This window comes from Pongo pygmaeus, chromosome 2, assembly GCF_028885625.2.
Source record: "Pongo pygmaeus isolate AG05252 chromosome 2, NHGRI_mPonPyg2-v2.0_pri, whole genome shotgun sequence".
Taxonomy (NCBI): Eukaryota; Metazoa; Chordata; class Mammalia; order Primates; family Hominidae; genus Pongo; species Pongo pygmaeus.
In genome coordinates this window covers 5,328,179-5,332,921 of record NC_085930.1, presented here as the reverse complement: position 1 = coordinate 5,332,921, position 4,743 = coordinate 5,328,179, and the positions used below count along the sequence as shown (strand labels likewise).

Here is a 4,743-nt window from a genome sequence, read left to right as displayed (position 1 = left end):
TAATTAAAGTCACTAGACATGGAAAAATATGATAAATATTAATTGCAATTTTCATTTAGATTGGTGTTGACTGAGCTTCAGTTGATTGTTTCAGAATCCTTTATCAGTGTTTATGAGGCATCTCCTGTGGGAAAAGGGATCTTCAGTGAAATAAGTAAATCCAATATATGCCATCTAATAAAGAAAAGATGAGGAAGGGATTAAGATCCAAGTCTGAAATGCCAGATGGATATCTGTATCTGATTTACTGATTCTCTAAGACCAGAACAAATTTTTGTCATCATGGCATTTTGCTAGGACTGGAGACACATGAGGCCTGTAGAAGTCCTATGACAAGGGCACTAAGGCTTCCCAAGTTCATGAACCACGTCTCTTCAACCTTGACACCAGTCTTAACAGAACAAGGCCACAATATATTTTTTGGTCTCTAATACCTTGTTATTAATTGTTCAAATGCTTTGGCATAAAAAACAGGAGGGAGGCCATTCCTTTATCCCCTGCTGGTTGTATCCCTCCTAAAGTTATAATCCCTGTGACAATACCCAATTGCAGAGGACATTGCTTTGATGAAGCTCTTTAACCACAATCCTTTTACATACTGTTTGTAATCTGCACAGCCATACAATTATTCAGCCTCCCTTTCTTTGAGGGCATATTTTCACACTTCAGGAGCTCTTCAAACTTATAATTCAGCTTCGCTGGTGTAAAGGTTAAAAAAAAAAAAGCCTTCTCAACTGCTGTTTAAAATCATGCCACTGTTGACCCTAATCTCCTTCTAAAGCCCTAAAATATAAATTAGGCCTGTATTCATTGTGTCTCAAAGAGATTTCTTTTCTGGAACTAGCTCTCACTGCCGTGGGGCCTCCCCAGCAGTTCACAATGGCCATCTGGTTTTTGTGCCTTCCCAGATGGGCTCAGTCAGCACAGATTCCAGGGTCTAGGAAAAAGGAGAGGAAAGAGACATTTGGTACCAGACTACATTTTACATTTACAATACAGGAAGAAATCTGCATCTCTTTTTCTCTCAGCTCCACCATCACCTGCATAAGTTATTCGTGCTCCTACTGAGCTGACACTTTGGTTAACAAACTTCACTTTTTATAATTTCCCGATGAAAAAATATTTGAGAGGTAAAAAATTATTAAGTGTGACTGATTCCTCATGTTTAAAAAAATCTATCTAAAAAAAGTACATGGGTGCTTTAATTATTGGGAAACAGTAAGTTTGAATGATATGTTGTGTCCTGCAATAGAAAAGTGAAATAATGAAGAAGATTTATTGTGCATTCTATTAAGTAGTATTAGAAGACACTTATACAGGGTTTAAAATATGCCAGGCAATATCTTGAGTGATTTTCATCAGGATGAAAAACAGGTAAAATGGCACTTCTAAGATAATGGCTATTTAAAAATCTTAGCAACTGTACATTTTATTGAAATTTTGAGAAAATTGTACCTTGATATGCTATTATAAATAATAATACTGAGAGTGTGCTCTGTACACTTTCCCCAGTTTTCCCTAATGGGAACATTTTGAAACTGTAGTATAATAGCACAACTATGTTATTGATGTTGATACGATCTGCTAATCTTAGATTTCTCCAAATACATTTTACTTATTTGTGTGTGTGGTGTTTAACCTGTGCATTATGTTACATGTGTAGATTCATATATCCACCACCATAATCAAGAAACTGAACAGTTTCATTACTAGATAATCAAGAAACTGAACAGTTTCATTACTAGATAATCAAGAAACTGAAAAGTTTCATCACTACAGGATCCCTCCTGTTGCTCTGTTAGAACCACACATACTTACAACCCGCTATCCCTCATTTCTGGCAACCACTAACGGGTCCTCCATTTGTAAATTTTGTCATGTCAAGAATGTTATATAAATGGAATTATAAAGCCAATAATTTATATAAATATGTTATATAAATAATGTTACATAAATGGAATTATAAAGCCAATCTTTTAGGATTGGCTTTTCTCACTCAGCATAACTCTCTGAAGATTCATCCAAGCTGTTGCATATATCAATAATTTGTTCTTTTTATTGCTGGTTATCTCATTCAATTTCTTCTAAGTTGTCTAAATTAGTGTAAAGTTATCCATAGCATTTCCTTGTTAATCTTTTAGTAGCTGCACGATTTGTAATTATATCCTATATTTTATTCCCAATATTTATTATTTATGACTTCTTGCTTCGTATTTCTGTGAGTCTTGCTAGAGATTTTAATGTTATTGATTGTTTTAAAGACTCTGCTTTCTGTTTCATTGGTTTTCCCCACTGTTAACAATTTTAAATTTCTTTGGTTTTTGCTCTCATCTTTAAGATTTCCTTTCTTCTGCTTTCTTTGTGTTAATTTTGCTCTTCTTTTTCTAGTTTCTAGAGGTAGAAAGTTAGGTAATTGATTTGAGAGGTTTTCTCTTTTCTGATGTAGGAATTTAGGGCCATAAGTTTTCCTCTCGACACTGCCTTGGCTGCATATTATGTATTCTGATAAATTGTGTTTTTGTTTTTACTAATTTTTATGTATGTATTTTTAAATTTTTCTTTTATCTAGGAAGTATTTAGAAATGTGTAGTTTAATTTTTATGTGTTTAGAGATTTTACAGGTCTCTTTCTGTTATGGATTTTTGGTCACAGAACACAAACTCTACATTACTTCAATTCTTTTAAATTTGTTGAGGTTTGTTTTATGGCCCAGGTTATTTTGGCAAATGTTCCATGGTTGCTTGAAATAAATATGTATATATTCTGCAGTTTTCAGGTGGACATTTTTATATATGTCAATTAGATCTTATTTTCTGAAAGGTGTTCAGATTTGCTTTGTCTTTGCTAAATTTTCTGTCTAATATTCCAATCAGTAGCTGAGGGGGAGAACTTGAAGTCCTGAACTATAATTGTACAAGTTTTATTTTTATTAGTATTATTATAATATAGTGACAGAGTAATTTATTTTTTTTTTTAGACAGAGTTTCGCTGTTGTTGCCCTGGATGGAGTGCAGTGGCTCCATTTCAACTCCCCACAACCTCCTCCTCCCAGATCCAGGTAATTCTCCTACCTCAGCCTCCCGAGTAGCTGGGATTACAGGCATGTGCCACCACGCCCGGCTAATTTTGTATTTTTAGTAGAGACAGGGTTTCTCCATGTCAGTCAGGCTGGTCTCGAGCTCCCAACCTCAGGTGATCCTCCTGCCTCAGCCTCCCAGAGTGCTAGGATTACAGGTGTGAACCAGTGCACCCAGCCCAGAGTGATATCTTATCTCTAAAAATAAAAAATACAAAAATTTCCATATTTTTGTCAATATTCTCTTTGTTCTCCTTTTCTAATTTTCTCCCCACTCCAAAAAACTGAATCAACAAATATACTCTGTGATCTTAAAAACTGTTGCAATCAAATCTTTTCCATTAATTTTTTAGTAAAATATAATTTTGATTCTTGTGTAGGTATAAAAAGTAACGAAAACTTAAAATTCTGGCCTGTATAAGATTGCTGAGATTATTCAACTACATATACATATGGAAATTTATTATTTTAGAAAACTTAACATGACAAATTAAAATATTGCAGAAAATGCTTACTAATTACGCCTCTAAATGTGTTATTTAAATAGCAGCTAATAGTCCTAAAATGTTGGAGGACATACTTCATTCATTACTAAATGTCAACAAACAACGTAAAAATCTACTATCTTTAAGAAAGAATCAGAATTAATCCAGAAATGTAAGAAAAGTATTAATTTCTATCCTTTAAATGAATGAGAAAAGACTTATGAAATTCTTCAGTTTAATGCTTTGGGACACTAGCACATTGAGTGACTTTATGCAGGATTGCACCCTAAGCAAAACAGGACATATGCCTTTCTGAGGCAGTTATACTCAAACATCAATTTCAACTTTAAAATATAATTTATTGTATTAGTCTATTCTTATGCTGCTATAAGGACATACCTGAGACTGGGTAATTTATATAGGAAAGAGGCTTAATTAACTCACAGTTCAGCATGGCTAGGCAGGCCTCAGGAAACTTATAGTCATGGCAGAAGGGGAAGCCAACATATCCTTCTTCACATGCTGGCAGGGAGAAGAAGAAGGAGAGCTGAGCAAAGGGGGAAGTTCCTTATAAAATCATCGGATCTTGTGAGAATTCACTGACTAACATGAGAACAGGATGGAGGAAACCAGCCCCATGATTCAATTATCTCCACCCAGTCCCTCTCATAACATGTAGGAATTATGGGAACTACAATTCAAGATGAGATTTGGGTGGGGACACAGCAAAACCATATCATTTATCAAGACTATTCTTTCAGGGATCACTTTTATGCTTTCTACTAGAAGTTTCTCTGAATGTGTAGAGCACCATCAACTATGGGAAAGGGGCACAGCGTTGTCTCCTAAGCATGAAGCCAGCTCTCTGTGTTGTGTTGCTGCAACTGACACTTGGTATTGATGATCATTCTTTCCCTCCCTCAGAAGAATAAGAGGGGAGGATGAAGTCTGAGAGGTAATTATTTAAATTAACTAATTAATTTAATCTAAGGCAGTTTATCAGGCAACAATATGTAGAGATTAAAATGCACATTTGTTTCTATCTATAGAAGATACATCTTCCACAGTTTTTTACAGAAGGCTGTCATTTCTCTAAGGATTCACAATGAATATTCCTTGGTTTATACAGTGTATACATCCAGTAATCAGATACATTACTTGACATGTTTTTAAATGTTAACT

The 4,743-nt window shown here is 34.6% G+C and overlaps 1 non-coding gene across 1 annotated transcript; it reads left to right on the top strand.

Annotated features, from left to right (window-relative positions):
- Positions 1-4,306: 4,306 nt before the first annotated feature.
- LOC129034497 (small nucleolar RNA U3) lies at positions 4,307-4,518 on the top strand. Its single transcript, XR_008501958.1, has one exon. It is a non-coding gene; the product is annotated as a small nucleolar RNA U3 (small nucleolar RNA).
- The last annotated feature ends 225 nt before the right edge of the window (positions 4,519-4,743 follow it).